General features: G+C 53.1%; 1 protein-coding gene across 4 annotated transcripts in view; it reads right to left on the reverse strand.

Moving 5' to 3' along the window:
* Positions 1–11,492, reverse strand: part of CRISPLD2 (cysteine rich secretory protein LCCL domain containing 2) — an 84,194-nt gene extending 72,702 nt beyond the window's left edge. For 3 of the 4 annotated variants that reach the window (XR_003435381.1, XR_003435380.1, XR_003435382.1), the window contains exon 1: positions 11,340–11,492. The gene's annotated coding sequence lies outside the window, so the exon portion shown is untranslated. The remainder of the gene's footprint in view (positions 1–11,339) is intronic. The other variant, XM_027119090.1, reaches the window with a different exon arrangement.
* Positions 11,493–20,319: the final 8,827 nt, after the last annotated feature.

Genomic DNA, 20,319 nt, shown 5'->3' on the forward strand with positions numbered 1-20,319 from the left:
ATTTGTCGCCCCCAGGGGAATGAAACCTTTACATCATGGTTACATCTCACCAAGATACTCCCCGTCATGGGGCTTGGCACCCACCCAGTCTCTATCTGCTGACGTACCTTTGACTAAAATATGACGCCCGCACCGACGGACCCTCTCTGCCGGGCACCCTCCAGCCGTCCTAACGTTCCCGAGGGGCTCACACTTCAGGGGGTCACCCCGAGCTCCCTTCTGTTCCTGGAGACGGAGGCCCACACTCCCCAGCTCTGCACTTTTGTCCCTGCTTTCTCCTAGGGTTGCCAAAGGCAAGCTTCATTTCTAGAGAAGCCCTTCTCCACTCTCTGTCCCTGGCCTCCTGCCAAAAGCCCGAAACACCCGCGTGGACGGCCGTACAATTCACAGAAACGCCGTCTGGGAGACATCGTCTCCTTGGCCCTAGTTGCAAAACCCAGCCCGGAAGACCACAAACAAGATAACGGCGCCAGGGTCCCATAAGCACATACCAGGGGGCGGGGAGGGGACCAAGAAAGCTTTCACGCCCCACGGTCAATGTCCAGACCCAACCTGGGGTCAGATTCCTGCAGCACGGCCTCAGCTTTCAGATGCACTTGGACCCTGGCTGTTTTCTACCCCATTTTCTGGAAAACAAAAACTGAGCCCGGGAGACGTTATGTGGTATCTGTGAGGTCGCGGGTCTGGTTTGAAGTGAAACCAAGGCTTGAAATCCAGCTTTCTGGAAGCGTGGGGAACTCTGAGCACGTGGGTGCTGCAACGTCAGCTCTGCCATCACCCCTCTACCCCGGCTAAGGCTCTGGGGACATTTAGGGCATCCACAGCCCCGCATGTCCGCCATCTAGCCAGGGGTCTCCTCAAGGGCTAGCTCCTGGGGGACGCTGCCGCCAAATTCAACTCTCAGGAACGAGAGAAAGAAAGAGAACGTGGTTGGAGTTCGATGTCATCCCGCCTGGGCTGCCTTCGCCTATGTTTAAGAAAGCCTGCCAGAAAGATGACTCGTAGGACGGAGCCCGCCAGCCATCAGCCCCGAGACCGTGCCAAGCTCTCTGCTTCTGCACATGCTGTTCTCGCGGCTCATCTCATGACCCCAGCCTGCCCCTCCCCCGCCCGGGTCCCGCTGATGAATGAAGTCCTGCTCGTGGGTTAAGACACAACTGCAGGGTCGCTGCTTCATCACGGCCCCAGACCTGTCTGCCTTGTTCACCGCTGAACCGTCAGTTTCTGACCTCGTTGGGACGAGGAGATCCGCACATTCACTACGTAAATATTTATTGAACACCACTGGCGCCTCTGTGGGTGAACAAGACTTGACAGGTCTGTACGTGTGATTCAGCTCCAGGAGGCTTCCAGAAAGTGACGACCCTTCAGCTGAGTCTTCACTGCTGAGCGGGGACGGATCAGCCTGCAGGGGAGGGGGCAGGCCAGGGTCAAGGGACGAGCCGTGGTACGAGGAATGATGGAGATGAGGAACACGAGTGTTACAGTATTACAGGGCTCGCTACGAGGTCTATGGCTAATAGTACTGGCTATGACGATAGCGATGGTGATGCTAAATGCTCCACAGATGCACGGTGTGGAGGGATGTGGGGAAGGCTGGGATTAATAATGGGGAACACAGTGAAAAGGCTATTCTCTCTTCACCACATTATTTCAAAGCCCCACCTCTGGGCTTCCCTGGTGGCGCAGTGGTTGAGGGTCCGCCTGCCGATGCAGGGGACACGGGTTGGTGCCCCGGTCCGGGAAGATCCCACATGCCGCGGAGCGGCTGGGCCCGTGAGCCATGGCCGCTGAGCCTGCGTGTCCGGAGCCTGTGCTCCGCAACGGGAGAGGCCACAACAATGAGAGGCCCGCGTAACGCAAAAAAAAAAAAAAAAAAAGCCCCACCTCTGCTTTGAGACAAAATCTAATTTTTAAAACTCCAATAAATGTCTTAATGCTTGTCGGGGGCGGGGGGAAGCCCACCCCTAAACTTGAAACATGCTTCGGCTCACTGCATGCCTGGGGCCTTGGACACGTTTCCCAGCTTTCTGGGGAAGTGGGTTCCGAGACGTCACAGACCGGGTCTGCAGCGTGAATGTGACCAACTGGCCGGGACCTGGATTCACAGTGGTGACAGTCAGCCGGTTCACAGGCCAATGCGGTTGCAGTGCTGGGTCCCCTTCCAGGGCTCAGCTCGGCTGAGTTCACCGGCTGTGGGTGTCAAGGCCTCAGCAGCCTGCCTCCTGTCTGCTCACACTTGCTGCCTTGCCCGCTAAGACTGGGCGCTTCTAGATGGCTGGAACCACTGCTGTGCTGGTAAATGTTTAACAACTGATGCTCGAAAAACCCCAAAATACCCACCCTGATCTGTAGTGTCTGCCAATTCTCTTGGTGTAAATATTCCCACCACGGCAACTTGAAGCCACCAACGTGGGGTCACTGAGCATGGAGTTTCTGGCAAGAGCCTCATGATAACACAGAATGATGTCGTTTTTCCATCACATGCACAGAATAGACATCAACCACCCCAAGGGCAGAGAGAATAGTAAGGCGAGGTAAAAGAATTAGGATGCGCTAAGTTTTGAGTATTTATTACCTTTGTTTTAAATAAGACTTATTTCACTATAAGTTTATATAACATTTAATGTTGGTGGTGTTCACGGGGAGTTATACTCAACATTTTGTAATAACCTATAAGGGAAAAAAAAGTATCTAGAAATACGGGTATATATACATATACATGTGTATATAACTGAATCACTGTGCTGTACACCTGAAACTTACACGACATTGTACATCAACGATACTTCAATTAAAAAAAAACAAAATGACGGTTGGGTTGAACTTTTCAGAAACTTAACCACAACTTTTCTGAATACTTAACCATGGGCTCTCACAAGCCGGGACAAGCCAGCATGACCCAGTCGGCCAGTTCCAGCACAGCCCTGGCCAACTGGGTCTTATTCAACTTGAATCCTCAGCGCGTATTAACTGCCCAGCAAACACTTATCCTCAATAACCCAGCCAACGCTTGATGAGTGAGGGCGAAGCGGCAGATGTTGTTCTGGGTCCTCTACTCCCAGAATCTCCTCTGCACAGACTGATGGGGTCACTGCAATTATGATCCCTATTTTACAGATGAGAAAACTGAGGCTCGACACAGACAAGCGGCTTGCTCACGGTCATACAGAGTGCCTGCATACAGGAGCCTGACCGCCTACCCATCCTGCTCTCCAAAGAGTCAGGGCAGTTCTGACCTGTGCCCCGACGTCAGCCGGACTCAGCGAGAGACCTCGAGGCTAACCCCCAAGCCCGGGGTGCCCCAGGCTCCTCTCTTCTTCAGAAGCACAAGGGAGAACTCAAAACGTGAGCGAGGCCAAGGGCAGAGCAGAGTCAGACCCACAAACCACCCAGAAATTCCAAGAATGAAGTGGTGGCTGGGCGGAGGGGGGCGGGACACCCCAGCCTGTCTCAGGCAGATCCCAGGACTGGGTAAGTATCAGACACCCCAGGGGTGGGGATCTCCCTCCTCCATTGGAGCCAGTTTTCCTTAAACCTTTCTCAACAGAATTAGGGCACGACAATGGAGGAAACAGGCCTTCCCTTCCCTTGCCAACTGCTCTGCCCTCAACCCCACAAAGAGAGACACTAGGCTTAACAAAAATGCTCCCCTCCACCCCGCCCCGCTGCAGGCACTCTTTCCTCCTGTCCCCTCAGACAGAGATACATCCTTATGGGACACACAGGGCAATATCTCGGGATGCTTACTTGAACAAATACAATATACGAAACCCATTCAGTTTTTTAAATACTATGCTGAGAATATACACAATTCTGAACAAAAAGAGAACACTCCCTCAACAATCATTTACTTAATCTACTCTGTGTGAAAAAAAAAAAGAAAAACCAGGTTTGTTCAGTGCAAGCCAAGATAATATGTGAGAAGCCACTTTAAAGTGACCAGATAATAAATTAATATGTTCTTAAAATACCCAGTACATAACTCCTGGGGCCCCTTTCTCCCTTCTTGCAGATGTGTGGATGCTTCCTTGGAAACAATGCTCCCAGCAAAGCTTTAGATAGATGGCAGGAAACCTCCACCTCCAAGGGACAAGAAATCAAGGACCCCCAGGAGGCAGCGTCGATAAGCGTGGACATGGGGTCAACCCCAGTTCGAATCCTGACTCCACATCATTGGGCTGGGTGCTGCCCAGAGGGTCCCTCAACCTCGTGGAGTCTCCAGTTCCTCATGGGCAAAACGAAGCCCTGAATTTCTCCCAGGGCTGGGGGAGGATGTGCAGAGTATAGAGATGGTGGTTCTAAAGAGCCCAGCAGCAGAGTCCCAGGATCTACCGGCGCTTAATGACTGTTCCTTTCCTTCCTCCTCCTGGGTGAATTCGGGCATCCCAGATCATCTCTGCTCCAGGCTACGAGACTGACAGCACCTGGACCAGCCTCCCACCTGAAATGCATGATTCACTGGTATTGGGTGGTACCTGCAAGGATGAGTCACAGCCTTGAACCAAGCTCAAGAATTCTATAGCAGCAGGCTATGGAATCTCCACACTGCTTCACAGATGAACATCCCCAGGGCAACCCTCACACGGCCACGGAGTCCCTGGGATAGGCCAGTGAACAAGCCTCTGTCCCCAGGAATCGGGGGGCGGGGAGAGAGGGAACATCGCAGCAAATAGATGATACAGAGACTGGAGGAAGACAGCCCCGGGACACGGGATGGTGAGGCTGGGCAGAGGGAGGGGCAGGGACCACTCTGGCTGGGGTGAACTCCAGGCAGCAGGAACCGCAAGCACAAAGACTCTGAGATGGTCACCACCTTGGCTTGACCAAGGAAGGGTGCAAAGCCAGTGTGGCCGGGGAGAAATGGGGTCACAGAGGCGAGCAGGGCCAAGCAGCCAGGGGCCTTGGGGGCCATGACAAGGATTTTATTCTAAATGCGCAGAGGGGGAACTTCCCCGGTGGTCCAGTGGTTAAGACCCTGCGCTTCTACTGCAGGGGGTGCAGGTTTGATCCCTGGCTGGGGAACTAAGATCCCGCGTGCCATGTGGCATGGCCATAAAATAAAAACAATAAAAAATTTAAAAAATAATTGCAAAGAGGGGTGTGTGTGTGTGTGTGTGTGTGTGTGTGCATGCGTGTGTGTCGGGTGCAGGGCAGATGAAGCCGATGGTGACAGGGTCTGATTTATGCTTTGAGAGCCTGGCAGATGTAGCATTGCAGACGAAGCTCACAGACATAACACTGAACCAAAGCCAGACTCCAGTGATGAAACATGCATGGTTCATTTACGTAAAGTTCGAAACCAGGCAAAACCAACCTATACCGTCAGAAGTCCGGAAGTGGTTACTCTGGGAGGTGGGGCCATGGGAGGGTTCCTGGGGGACGGTCAGGCTCTGTAGCTCTGGGGCCACGGCACGGGTACGCGCACTTGGAGAAAATTCATCCCCCGACGCACGAATGCATGTGCGTTCTTCTCTAGCATGTTGAACTTTAATAAAAAGTTTAAGAGAAATTTAAAGAAGTTCTGGCTTCTGTTGGAAGAACGGCTCCAGAGAAGCTGGAGAACAGATTATGCAAGAGAAAATCCTCCAGGGCTCCCCCAAGGAGGCTCCGCAATGAGACAAGTCCGGGGCCGGGTCTCCTACAGCCCTTCAAAGTGAACTTGAAGGTGCTGGAGCCCAGATAAAGCTCCGTGCTGCCAGAGCCTCCCACTTGGGCCAGACACCGACTCTCCCAGACAGGGCCCAGTTCATCCCCCGTCTGAAGGGCACTTTGTCCAGCGATGCCAAAGCCGAAAATATCTCAGTCCCCGGGAAGCCCGGCCTTGAAGGTTCCCGGGAATAAACAGTGTTTTTACAGCAGCCCGTGCTTCCCCCATGAGAACAGACTGGCTGTGTTGGGAGCCGGTTTGGGGGCGGGATGGAGAGGTGCAGCGCACACGTGCATACACACAGATGTATTTTAAATGCTGGGAGGGAAACAACCCATTCTTTCACAGGGGCCGCTTAGGGGTTACAAACAGACGGACTTCACAAGCTCCTGGGCACGCGGGGCTCTAAATACAGGCGGAAGGAAAAGGCGGGAATCCTCAGGACACTTGCTCGGGCCCCAGAGCAACGGGTGCCAACGCCGAGCGCTCTTCCAGGAGAAAGTCCTAGGCGCACGTCAAGAGCTTGTTCTCAGGGGCCTCGGCTCTGGACAGAAGAGGTCATTCTAGCTCCCAAGCCACTGGCTCCATTCTCGCCACGTGATCTGTTTCTGGTCATACCAGGTCCTGTAAACAGAACCTTCTGCCCCCATCAGCCAGCCCCGCCCACCCCATTCTGGGGCCGGGGCCCAGGGCAAGTCTTCTCAGCTTTCCAGGGCAATGGGTCCCACCCTGGAGCCCGCACCAGAAAGTGCTGGAAGCCGCGTGAAAACGCAGATTGCCGCCCCCCCCATAGCTCTAGGAGGCCTGGGGCAGGGCCTGAGAATCGGCATTTGGACGAGCTCCTGGGAGCCGCTGCTGGTCCGGGGACCCCACTCTGAGAACCACTGCTCTAGGTGGTAACAGCCTCTCAAATCTTCTCACGCCGCACCTCAGTCCAGTGTCTCCCGAACTCCAGCCCTTGGCACACCCCCTTCCCCAAGCTTTGCCCACCTTCCTACCATCTCCCTGTTCTAGTTCACACTTCGTATTTTATTGAAGTTGGCTTGCTTTGGGGGTTCAAAGAAATTTACTTTAAAAAGGGAACCTTCTCTCAGCAGCAGGGGCAGAGAACCTGAGGCTAGAGGAAAACGGAGCACGAGGAAAGCAGAAGAGAGTTGGTGCCAGGGGCGTCACTGTAGAGGGCGCTCTCTGTTGCAGCGAGGTCAGGGTGGGGAGGCATTCGGGGCAGAAAGCACCCCCTGAGACGGTCGCCTCGCTGTGACACAGAGGAGAGAACAGCGCCTGGGTGGGAGGCCTTTGCTGCTGGGTCACTAGACACGCTCAGTCACCTCGGGGACCAGCAGGATGGGCTCCCCACACTTTGGGGGATACTGCTCATCCCACAGTGATCTGTTCTCAAGTACAAAGGCCACCCTGTGACTCTCCTGTGCCCCGCAGCCCAGAGCGGGAAATCCAAGCTCAGTACCGCTGACCCCACCGCAGGGCAGGCTCCTCCGCCCTGAGCCTGACCCTTAGACCCCAGACACCATGAGCTTGTCATTCTCAGGGTGCCAGGACCCTCCCCTCCTCCAGGCCTTTGCACATACCTGGTCCCTCCCCTTGGTGTACCCCCCAACATCTCCCCCGCACAACGTCACCTTTCCTTGCCAGAGAATACTGCCTCCTTGCTCTAAAAGGACTTCTAGGATCTTAGCAAGTCAGCCTCAGCAGTTGCCGGCTGAATGCCAGTTCCCAGTTCTAGAGAGAGCCAGGAGGTTTTTTTTTGTTTTTTGTTTTTTTTTTCCAAAATGGCATATAATCAACTTTATTCATAAGTTTTTGGAAATTTACATCTATCCAGGAGTTTTTCAACACAAAAGAGCCTCAGGGCGGGGTCCATTCTGGGACACCTGACTGCAAACAAAATGGAAGCTGGATTCTTTTCCCCTTCTGGGATTTCACCATTCTGTATTCACCGTGGGATGCGATCCAGAAACTTGGACTGAAAATGTGGGATTTCATAATTTATATTTTTAAAAAATGATGGTCCAAAAGTTGCATAATCCTCATTAGGACTTTCCTTTCTCCCCTAAATCTGTGGTTTTTGTCTAAGCTGACACAGCATTTGAGACAATCAGAGAAGATATATCTCCCTCGGGCTGTAGCGTGAGAAACTGTCTATCCCCACAGCCTTGAAGAGGGGGTGTCTGTCGGTGAGTACCCACAACTGCACAGCCTGGGGTAGAAAGCTGAGCTCCCCCAGGGCAAAATCTCCCACACGAATCTCTGTCAGTTGCTCTCCTGGTGCAGAGGCAGGGGAACTGTGGACACCTCCCCCCAAACACCCAGACGCCAGATTCTCATTCCTGAATGAGATGATCTCAGTTGATGTTTCTTCAAGAGGGAAGTCAAGAAAATGGGACACGTGTTCCTTAATACCATGTGACCCAGCTATTCTGCTCCTAGGGGTAGACCCAAAACAACTGAAAACAGGTGTACAAACAAGACTGTGTACACAGATGTTAACAGCAGCATTATGCACAACAGCCAGAAGGTGGAAATGGCCCAAACTTCCATCAGGGGAAGAAGGGATAAATGAAAGATGATGTATCCATACACTGGAATAGCATTCAGCCATAAAAAGGGATGCAGCACTGACACAGGCTACATCATGAATGAACCTTGGCAACGTTGTGCTCAGTGAGAGAAGCCAGACACAAAAAGCCACATACTGTAGGATTCCATTTATATGAAATGTCCAGTATAAGCAAATCCAGAGAGACAGAAAGCAGATGAGGAGTTGCCAGGGGCCGGGGAGGACAGACGGGGAGTGATTGCTAATGATGGTTATGGGGTCTCCTTTTGGGATGACGAAAACGTTCTGGAATTAGACAGTGATGACGGTTGCAGAACACTGTTAACGTACTAGATGCCACCCAACTGTGCACTTTAAAATGTAAAATTTATGTTGACGAGTATTTTACCACAATAAAACCTTTTTTTTCAAGGAAAAAAAGAAAGAAAGGAAAAAGAGCATGGCTGGCCCTAACAACCACGACCCAGATCTGCCTGACCCTCCCTGTTCCAGAAGAGAGTGTGCTCCCTTTGGGACTTTATGAGGGGCTCCAGATGCCCTATCCCGTGAAGGTCTGAGAAGCTATTCAGCTCAATGGACTGAAGATGAAATGAAATGACGCCTGTGTTATATTTTCCTTTCTTGACAAGCCATGAGCCCCTTTGAGTGATGCTGGGTTTGCACATCTGGGACTGATCAAAAACCAGTGAGTCTGCAAAAAAAGGGGGGGAAAAAAGCTTCCTAGGTCGGGAGCAAGCAGACACAGAGGCACCTCCCATACGCAGTAAATTACTCTGGTGACAGAGAGAAGAAATGTTCCAGCTCCCACAAGCCCAAAGAGGTCGGCATTTGGGGGTCCTGCCTTTAAAAGCCAGTTTTCAAATGCAACCTACCACAAACCCCAGATATCCAACGTGAGGTCTCTGAGGGAGGGATGCAGTCTGGGGGCTTTTCAGAAGCTCATGCTCTTCGGCTGAGCTCCAGCCCCTCCCCATCAAGCCAGCTCTCCTTTCCAGACGCAGGACTGTGGGAGCAGCTGGCATTGCTCCGGGCTCCCCAGCGGGGCCCTCTGCACGTTGATACAGGTACCTGTCAGCAGAGTGGATCCCAAGCCCCTCTCCAGGCCCACCCTTAACCGGGGCCAGGGATTCAGAACCCACATGGCAGAAGCCTTGCGCAGCAGCGTGCTCCGCGCTGACAGTCCTGTGGCCGGCCACCGGACAGGCATCTTCTTCCAGAATCTCGGGTGGGGTCCAGCCAGGATGGCAGCTCTTCCCCGCTCTGGCCGTGTCACGTGGGGTACATACCTTAATCCCTCTGAGCCTCGACTGCCTCCTTGTAAAAAGCAGGACAGTCCAGCTCATAAAAAAGCCAGCAGGATAGGTCATCCATGTAACACCCCAGGCGCGTCTGGGCCACGGTGTGCGCCAGATAAACGTCAGCTGCTGGGAGGATTACAGATGCTCTCGTTACTATCCGTACTCCTATTTTTTAAGAGGCTGTAAAAATCAAACTCACTCTCTTCATTCTCCTCCCTGGCTGCGTCACCAGGGACGAGGCTGGGGCTCAACTCTGCTGCTGTTTCACGCGGAGCCCCTCTCAAACGAAACGGTTCCTTGTTGAAGGTCAGGTTCAGACGCAGAGTCAGCAGTTGGGCAGAGAAGTACCTTAAAGGAGGCAGGACCCAGCCGCTAAGCGTGTAGGGTAAGTGGACAGAGAGACCTGGGGTGACAGCATCACACACAAGCCAGGGGACCTTGGGCAAGCACGTCACCTCTTTGAGCCTCGGTTGCCTCATCTGTAATGAAAACCTAGAGGCCTCGTGCCCAGGTGTGTTGCAGGTAAAGACGACGGCAACGGCCCTCAGAGCCAGCACACCAGCAACACAGCTCCCACACCTTCTGCTCCTTCCCCCACGTGCAAACAGCCAGGTCAGGGGCAGAAACCGAAAATCAGGTGCACAAGACAGAGAGCCCTGAGAGCTCCCCTCTGGGTCTATCTGGAGAAGGGGGCACGGCCTTCACCTTGACCTTCACATGGTCTCTCATCTGTCAGGCTCCAGACCCTTGGTGTCCTGACCCCACTGGGGAAGGCAGGCTCACCCTATTCTGCCCGGGCAAGGAGACCAAAGGTTCAAGGTAGAAACTCACAAGCCCACTCTTGGTTGGAAGTTGAGCTGGGCGCCTGTCAGACTCCCAGCTGCTTCTCTTGACCAGAGGAGTAACTCACCTCTGGATAAAAGACACCCAGTTCAAATCGGACTGCGATGAGCAGACGTCAGCTAAGCCCTTCCTGGCTTGTCCACCAGCCCAGCCCTTTCAAGGGAGGTTCTGGGTCTGCACTGCACGAGGGGCTCGCCCTGGCTCTTCCACCTGGGGCTGCAGATCTCCTAGACCCCAGAGCTGAGCCCTCAGCTCCCAGCCGTCCCCCCACAAGAAGTTTATGCAGATATCCACTCTGGTTGAAGAGACCCAGGAACTCTTCCCAGACCTGTAGGAACTCTGATATGCCCCACGCCTGGACACATCCACAGCCACATGGAGCTTTGGAGGCAGACAGAACTGGGTCCCAGCCTCCACTCTGCCTGGACACTTCACCTCTCTGACCCTCAGGAAGACTACCTGGAAGGTTTGTTCCAAACAAAATCATAAAGGGGCGTGGCCCTGTAAACTTGCCAAGCAGGACGCACACGCCCTTAGGATCACCCCGGCCCTCCACACGTGGGCAGGACACATTCGAAGTCCTGCCACGTACACACCATCAGCTTTCTATTTATTGACGCCCACTGTGTACACAGGAACGCAACAGATGTTAGCGAACTGCACAGGTGAGGGAGGAGTACACAGCCTCAGGGAGCACGATTCTGCGGTCAGACGGCCTTTGAGTCCTGGCTCCCTAGCTTGCAGCATGTGAGGTCTCAGCCAACTTGCCCTCGCTGAGCCTCAGTTTCTCCATCTGTGGACGGGCATGCTGCCGAGCACGGTTCTGAGATACAGGTGGCGCGCTCAGCTAAGAGCCTGCACACAACACAGTAAGCCCTAAGAGACGGCATCTGCTCTGGCTATTTCAGCTTCTCGGAGATTGCGGGAGCGGATCGTACGGTGCAGAGAGGAGAACAATTTAAGTCACACTTACCTCCCTCCGCAGGGCTCCAGCCACCTCCTCGCCGGCGTCTTCTGAGTGGAGTGGCGGCAGCGACAGCAGCAGCACAGGCACAGCGGCCACAGCGGGCAGGTCGCGGGATACGGGACACCGGTGCCGCCGAGAGATGCAGTGGGTCCGAGGACCCTGCGCGCCGCCTCTTGTAGGCTGCCCGGAGCCCCAGGGCCACGCCCCGCGGCGGTCGGCGGCGCTCATCGCGCCGCGCCGTCGCGGCCCCGCCCTTGTACTCCCGGCCTCGCCCCGCCAGGTCCTCCCCACCGGCCCCGCCCCTCCCGGCCTCGCACCACCCCGGGAGCCCGGAGGACACCCGGAGGCGCGGGCGCCCGGGGTCGGATGGGGGGCGTCGCAGGGAGCGCGGGACCACCCGCGCCCAAAGAACTCGGCTTGACAAGAGGAGGACGCACTCAGGTTCTCGTCATGACCATAAAAGTATCGTTTCCATTGACAGCTTAACGATGCACCCAGCGCGATGCCAGGCACTTTCCACCAGGGGTGTGCAAATTTACCAAATTCCACTTCTCTGCGGCTCAAGTGGAAAATGGGAAAAGGGAAGCTATCTCCTGTGGATTGCAGCAAATGAAATCAGGAAGGGCGGGGGCTCCACCAACTATGGTGCAGAATATACACTTGCTAATTTATTTCCTTCCTCTACGCGCGGATAGAAAACTTCACTCTTGCCACCCCCCCCCCACACACACACACAATTTCCAGGGTGCGAATGAAGACAGGAAGACCTTACTGGATGAAGGCAGTAAAGCTGAGGTCCAGGCTAAGCACTTTACCGTCATTATTCCAGTACAGGTTCACAGGAATCCAGTGAGATGAAAATGATCCCATTTCACAGATTGGGCAACTGAGGCTTGGAGAACAGAGTGCCCCAAGTCCCCAGAGGACAGTGCAGTTTAACACTCTAATCAATTGAGAGCCAGAAGCAACTGCCTTTGAGGGATGTAAACCCAAGGCCCTTGTTGGCAAGGGAAGAAACCAAGGCTGCAGGAGCTAAAGGACTCCCCCGTGCTCCCCACTCAGTCACATAGTGTGGACCTACTGTGTGCTGGTGGTACCCAAGGGCGAGATGGAGCCTGTCCTCACCACGTTGCTTATTCCTGCATGAAGACACCGAATCAGCTCACTCAGAATCGACTCCCCACACACAACCTCCATCCAGTCACTCTGCACCCGCCCCTGTGCTATGCGGGGCGATCTCAGAGTCTGGGGCACCCGGACAGGTCAGAGCACACGGGGCGGGGAGGGGGTGTGGACAGGGATAGGGCAAAGATAAGGGAAGAACCTCAGTGATTGGCCAGACATGTGTGACTCGGATTCAGAAAGCTGGAAGCTCTTGGAAGATTTTGGTGCAGCTCAAAGGCAGATAAAAAAGTTATCTTTTTTAAACTCATATTACTTTCATTTCTTTTACTTTTCTTCCTTTTCTTAGTTTTCGAAGCATCATTTTCAGCTCAACATGCATTCATCCAATACTTATTAAGCACCTACTATGTGCCAGACTCTGTCCCAAGTACTGGGGCATTTAGTGGTGAGCAAAAGACTGCTGCAGAACAAGTGTCCTCGGTTTGACAAAGAGCAAATCCAAGGGGAGAAGAGATTTGTATTCTTTTTTTTTTTTTTTTACTTATTTACTTTGGCTGCATTGGGTCTTCGTTGTTGGGTCTTCGTTGCTACGCGCGGGCTTAATATAGTTGCGGTGAGCGGGGGCTACTCGTTGTGGTGCGTGGGCTTCTCATTGCGGTGGCTTCTCTTGTTGCAGAGCACAGACTCTAGGCGCACGGGCTTCAGCAGTTGTGGCACGCAGGTTCAGCAGTTGTGGCTTGCGGGCTCTAGAGCACAGGCTCAGTAGTTTTAGCGCACAGGCTTAGTTGCTCCGCGGCATGTGGGATCTTCCCAGACCAGGGCTTGAACCCGCGTCCCCTGCATTTGCGGGTGGATTCCCAACCACTGCGCCACCAGGGAAGTCACAGATTTGTATTCTTGACGGATGCCTCTCAGGTACCCAGCCTCATACCCATCATCCTGGCAAACTCCCCACTCCCAGCGGCCCTCTGAGGCTGCTGCTGTTATCATCAGGAAACTGGGCACAGAGAGGTAAGCAGCTTTCCCAAGGTTACACAGCTCCCTAGTGGAGGAACTGGGATTTGTTTTTTTTGTTTGTTTTTGTACTAGGGGAGAAATTTTATTTCACATTTACAATTTCAATTAAACTTTGGTAGAATAGTGACTGTGCATCTGAATCTTAGGAACACTGAGCAGCTTCTTCAGGCCTCACTCACCTCTCACCTACCAGGCTGGTTCCCTGCTCTCACGCACACTCCCTCCCATCCCAAGGAACTGGGATTTCAACTCACGCTCACCCCCACTCAGCGGCCACCACCTTGTGTACCATGAAACCTGGGGTCCGGGGGAGTGGGAGAAAATGGTCCCTGCCCCAGCAGAGGGGAAGGGAAGCCACACAGAATCAGATTTCTCACGGGCGCAACATTTGGGCTGGGGTGGGGAGGTGTGGTCAGCACCGAAACAGCCACAGCTCAGCTTGCTCGGGCCTCCGCCTCCTTTCTGTGGCAACTCTGCAGGCTCCTCACTGGTCCCGGATGGCTCTGGGGACACCTTTCCCAGCTCAGGTGTTCCAGGGGGGCTGTTGGCAGAGCTGCAACCTGAGGGCGCCTCTCTACCATGTCGCCCCCCAGCCGAGCTGCCAACTCCTGCCCAGACTGGCAGCCGCTGCCCCAGAGCCCTGCACCAAGGAACTTCCAGATCCCCATCTCCCGTTTCTCCTTTCCTCTCCCTCTCTGGTCTCCTCTTCATCTGTCCACCTGCTTCTCGTCTGCTGTGCTGAGAGACGGGATCTGACCGTGCCCAGCACTGCCTGCTGACTTCCATCCAGCAAGCACTCACGCCTGTGACCTTGGCCCTGAACCAGGTGGTCTGAGAACAGGGAGAAGGACTGCCCGCAGTGTGAACCCGCTGGGCATTCTGAGCGACTTCATTTCTCTTTAACATCTCAGTGGGGTTAACACTTCTCAGATGAGATGTTATCACTGGTGCTGTGTAACAAAACATCCCAAAATGCAGTGGCTTAAAACCACCATCTTATTTTGCTCATCGTTTTGTAGCTCAGGAATCTGGGATGGGCCCCGCTGGATGGTTCTTCCTTGCTTCATTGTGTGGTTGCAGTCAGAGGTTGGCTGGGCTGCAGACGTCTGAAGGTTCCACTGGGCTGGTCGTCCGAGCTGAGTCACCCACGTGGTAGGAGAGCCACGTGGCCTTTCCAGGAAGGTAGTCTCAGGGTAGCCAGACTTTTTACTTCCCCCAGAGCAAGGCTCCCGAGAGAACCAGGCAGAAGATGCGGCACCTTTAGTGGCCTGGCAACGGAAGTCACAGAACATCACGGCTGCCGTGCCCTTGGTCAAGACACAGAGCCTGCTTGGAGTCAAGGAGAGAGGGCACGGACCACACTTTTTAACAGGTAGAGATCAAAGAATCTGCAGGCTTGTTTTAAATCCTCTCCAAGTTTCAAAACGGACACGATAGGGAATTCCCTGGCAGTCCAGTGGTTAGGACTCTGCACTTTTACTACCACGGGCCTGGGCTCTATTCCTGGTCAGAGAACTAACATCCTGCAAGCTGTGCCGCGCGGCCAAATTTATTAATTAATTAGTTAAATAAATAAAACAGACACAATATGTGAAAACACACAGACAGTGCCAAGCACCGAGCAGACACTCAGTGGAAGATAATCAATCCTTCTCAGGGAGCTAACTAGTTAGTCCAGGGGAAGGAGGGTCTAGACGGATGTTTGAATCCCGACTCCACCAGCTTTGTGTCTTTGCTCAAGTCACCTGGCCTCTCTGAGCTGCAACTGCCTCCCAGGCTGGATCACCCCACGGGCAGCTTGAGTCTGAGTCTGTAGCTTGTGAATCGTGCCACCTTCTGGAACCAGTAGAGCTGAGTTCAAATCCTGGCTCCTCTACTTCCAAGCCTGGCCTGTGTTCAGCTGCCCATCTGTAGAGTGCGGTGATGATAACAGCATCTTCCTTCTTCAGGGCTGCCATTAAATGGTTAATATATGGAAAACAGAACACGGCCTGGCACTTAGCAAGTATTAGTTAATATTATTGTTATTAGGGGCCAACAAGGTACAGAGAGAGGGGTTTGCTTTCCATCAACTTTTCCATCATTGTGCAATCTTAGACTCTAATTTCCAAAAAATAACATTTGAATTTGAATAAAATGGTGTGTCATGGGCAAATGGGCTCCTGGGAGGTCCCGGATAGGAAAGAACCGAGAGGCACCCAAGAGTCCTCCTGAGAAGGGACTGGCCACTTATATCCTTGGAAATCCCAGCAAAGGATCCCGTTTGTACTCAGGCAGGAGTTAAGTCATGGAGAGTCTGAGACCAAGGAAAAGGCCCTTCTGGTCATAATGAAGCACGATCTGGAAAAAGGAACGCTCCGGCCTGGAGAGGTTCCACCCCTCTCTCCACTCGCTCTCTTGGAACCAAGGTGGGCTGATGGGAGGACCACACACGTCTGCAAAACGGTGGGGTTGCGCCAGACGGCCTCAAGGGCTTTCCTTCCTATCTCGTGAGGTGGTTGCCATAGAACTAATGGGTCTTGAACTCACACCAACATCTTCTCACCAGTTGTTTTGATTGGCGCCTCTGATTTGGACACCAAGAGCTAAGGCTGTGGAGTTCCAGCTTCTCGTCTGTTCCTGCCACACCCATTCAGCAGCTGCACTGAGCCTCAATTCGGCATCAAAGACCACTAACAGTTTGAGTCAAGGAGACACAGGCGTACCATCTTGTGATGGGCATGGCTTAGAAAGAGGAACGAAAAGGACGGGGAAGATGATGACACCTCTGTTGACAGGTGCCGATCACGTGGTCCTCCGGGACCTCAGTGGGGTGGATTTGCTTGACTTGTCGGAGAGGAAGGGTACAAGTGTGAGCTCCGCATCTTACATTGGCAGGCAACTCTTTGGGGGAGGGGGTGTAAATCTAGGGTAAGATCTTGATCAATTGAAGTTGCAAGTAACAGAAACCCACTCAAGTTAGCTTAAGCACAGAAGGGGGGCTCTTGGTAGGATACTGGGTTATTGGGGAATTCAAGCACTGCCAAGACCCTCAAAGAACTAGCATGAGTCCTGGAAGGGTGTCAAGCACGCTGGCAGTACTGTCTATGTCTCACACTCTGAAAGGGGTCCCTCCCTTCTCCCTCTGCAGCCAGGCCTTGCCCATCCCCTGCGGACATGACCATCCCACCAGCATGGGAGTTATCATCTCCCTTGTTCCAGGTTCCAGCTCAGGTTATGCCCAATCATCTCCCAGTTCTAACTTCGTAGAGAGAGAATCTAACGGGCCCTGTTGGGAGCAAATGTCAATCCACGGCCAATCAAATGAGACCAAAGCCCCCAAATGCCTGGGACTTACTTAATGCCCCTGAGGCATCGGCTGACAGAGGCTACCAGGGCTGGGGGTGTAAATACCCCAGATCCTGCACTCTCGGCTGAGATGATTCCGAGGTGGATGTTTCCCAGAAGGATTCTCCAGCTGATCACACAGTTGTCGGCTTAATGCTGTACACTTTACCACGTCCCTTCCCTTCCCTGTATCTCTTTCCTGTATTCCTTGCATCTCTCAAATAAGCTGCCTGCCCTCAAATCCTCAGTTCAGGGTCTGCTTCTGGGAACCCAAACTAAGACGAGGACCCTGAAGTCTAGGGAAGGAAATCCAGGAGTCTCTCTCTTCTCTGAGGATATCTGTGCCTTCATTCTTCTATGCACTGAATATTAGTTGAGCACCTACTATATGTCAGACAAAGTGCGGGCACATATAGGAGAGAAATAGGAAAGAACTGAAAAAGTCTAGCCATATAAAGAGGAAGGCTTTTTACAAGAAGAAATTGGGACGCCAAAGGCTGAGCTGTGGTATTATTTAACTATATAAAAACTATGAGTGAACACCAAATCCCAGAATATGATGAACACCCCCTTAAAGTTTGAGAGAGGTAGTTTAGAGCAAATTAAAGGAATTCTTCAGCCAACAGTGGAAAGCAAGTTTATCCACCTCAAGTTACCCCACAAGAAGTAATACAGGCAGAAAATGTAAATGTATTTTTAAAATAAATGAATGCTGGAGTTCACTTTTTATTCTATTTGATGACATTTACTGAGGACTTCCTTTGGACCAGGCATTCTGGGAATAAAGAGATGAATAAGGCAGACATGAGACAACCCTTGTGACGGGGGGACCCCGGCTGGACAGTCAATGCATCCTCTGTGCTGAGGGCAGTGACAGGGATCTACAGGCTTCCAAGGAGCCCAGAGGGGGCGGGTGTCTGGACCGAGGGGTGAACAGAGGCGTCACGGATAGACGTGATGGGGGGCCAGATGCAGGTTATGGAAACGTAACTAGGACAGACTGAGGAAGAAATAGAGGTGATGTATCGGCTACTATGAGTGGGAGGCCCAGAGGAGAGACAGTTTCAGGTACACCTGGGACCAGGGCCTCAGAGAAGATGGTCACATCCCCCTCCCCTCCCCTGACCTCCCCCCGTCTCTCTGGGCTCTGCCTGGCTCCTCTGTTCACCCCACGAGGCACAGAAGGTGGCCACTGGCAGCTATGATTCAACAGGCCACACCTTCCACCTGGCTACAAATTGAGAAGTAAAATCCCAGGGAAAGACACGATTGGCCCTGCTCAGGCCACATGTCCACTTTAGGAGATGCTGTCATGCCCCATCCTGGTCCTTAAACCCTGACGGCTGCAGTGCCCGCCTGCCTGACTTCCAGCTGCCGGCACAGACATTCCTTTGCCTCTGGGCACGATGCCCTTGGCAGGCCAAAACTGGCATGGAATCACACCCATTGGAACAGCATCAACCAATAATTTTTTTTTTAGATGTTGGGGGTAGGAGTTTATTAATTAATTTTTGCTGGGTTGAGTCTTCGTTTCTGTACGAGGGCTTTCTCTAGTTGTGGCAAGCGGGGGCCACTCTTCACTCCAGTGTGCAGGCATCTCACTATCGCGGCCTCTCTTGTTGCAGAGAACAGGCTCCAGACGCACAGGCTCACTAGTTGTGGCTCACGGGCCTTGTTGCTCCGCGGCATGTGGGATCCTCCCAGACCAGGCTCGAACCCGTGACCCCTGCATTAGCAGGCAGACTCTCAACCACTGTGCCACCAGGGAAGCCCTCAACCAATAATTGAATAAGACCTGGAGTATAGGTACCCCAGCTCCCTCACCGCTCAGGGGATGACACTTGCTCCCAGAGAACCCAGGGGACTATGCTCCAGGTGCCCCAGTGATAGCTGACATGATGCCCACTCTCCATTCGCTCTTTCCCTTTTCCCCCTCCTCCCGGTATTTCCTGGGATCATCTCCCCAATAAACTACTTGCACTCACATCCTGTCTCACAGGCTGTTTTGGGGGAACCCAAACTAATACACCCAGCCATCACCACAAGCCTGTGGCCGGGGGACAGGACCCGGCACACGTGTTCACCCAGTGGCCGGGGCAGCCAGAGCTGTTGATCCGAGTGGGGAAGGATCCAAGGCAGGGGGGCTCGGCAGAGAGCTGGCCCAGAGAGATGGGTCTAGAAGGATGAACAGGGAACACAGGGACATACTGGGGAGGCGAGGCTGGGGGTGGGAGCCTGAGCGAGCCTGCTAAGCAATGTAGATGTGAACCTGGGGGGAGAGAATTAGGAGTCCCCAAAAGGCAGACTTGCATCTGGGGAAGATCATGAGGCAGCCATGGGGAGGATGGCCCGGGGCCAGGGGAGCTGGAATGGATGTCTTGGGGGGAGCTCCTGGCACCAAAGAGGACAGTCAGCCACAGCCCCCCAAACAGCTCCCTTTCTCTCTGGACACCTGGGTGCTGGGTGAACCCCGAGCCCACAAGAGGGAACTAGGAACCCCAGCTCATCATCTACCGAGTGCTTTACATGAATCCTGTCTCCCATCCTCATGCCGGTACTGTGAGGTGGGATCTGTAGCATTCCCATTAAACTGAAAAGAAAACTGAGGTTCACATGCATAAATAGGTGGCCCAGGATCTCACAACAAGAGATACAGAGGCTGTGAACTCAGTGGACCCCAAAACCTGGGCTTTTAACAAATCTGTGATGTGGTAATTGATCACTAATAGGTCCAATGGGGGGCTCCCTCTCTGTCTTTCTTTCCCTCCCTCCCTCTCTTTCTGAATCTATTCAGGTCCCGAGTTCCAACTGTGAGCTTCCAGGTAGCAAGGGATACCTGTTGAAGCAAGGTGGTCATAAGGGAGTAACCTATTAAATTCTTTGGTTAGAAAGTACTGGAACATTCAGGGAGCTTTTCTTCACAGGATTTGGGATGGACACGCTTTAATGGTTTTGAAGTACAAACAATTATCCTGGAACACTCATGAATCCTTCCTCCTCAACCGAGGAAAAGCTTATGAAAAGTGATAAGGTTGCCAGATCATCAACACCCAGGGTGACACAGTTTGTGGCCACCCTGGGACAATAATGCCAGCTTCCCAATGCTCCATCTCAGTGCTAGATCCCTTTCACCACAAAATTCCGCAGCAGCGACACAGAATGCTCAAGTTGCCTCCAGACAGCTCATCTCTTTTCTTCCTTAAAAATAAGAAGATTCTTGATTTCTAACCGAGTGCACTGTCACTCAGCTAAAAAATGATACTTCTCAGCCAGGCTTGCACCTTCTCCTTTCTGTAGAACTTCATCTAAGTCAAGGAGGAGTGAGTGGAATAGTTTTGTGTGGCTTCAAGGAAGTCTCCCTAAAGGGAGGGGGAGGTTTGCCCTTCGCGGTTCTCCTTCTTCCTTCCTGCCTAGAATATGGGCATGATGGCTGGAGTGCAGCAGCCACTTTGGACCATGAGGTACCTTGGGAACAGAAGCCATAAATGGTGGCACTCGGGTCCATGACTCATACAGG

This window comes from Aethalodelphis obliquidens, unplaced genomic scaffold, assembly GCF_003676395.1.
Source record: "Aethalodelphis obliquidens isolate GAN/ISIS:26980383/991018 unplaced genomic scaffold, ASM367639v1 scaffold20, whole genome shotgun sequence".
Classification (NCBI taxonomy): Eukaryota; Metazoa; Chordata; class Mammalia; order Artiodactyla; family Delphinidae; genus Aethalodelphis; species Aethalodelphis obliquidens.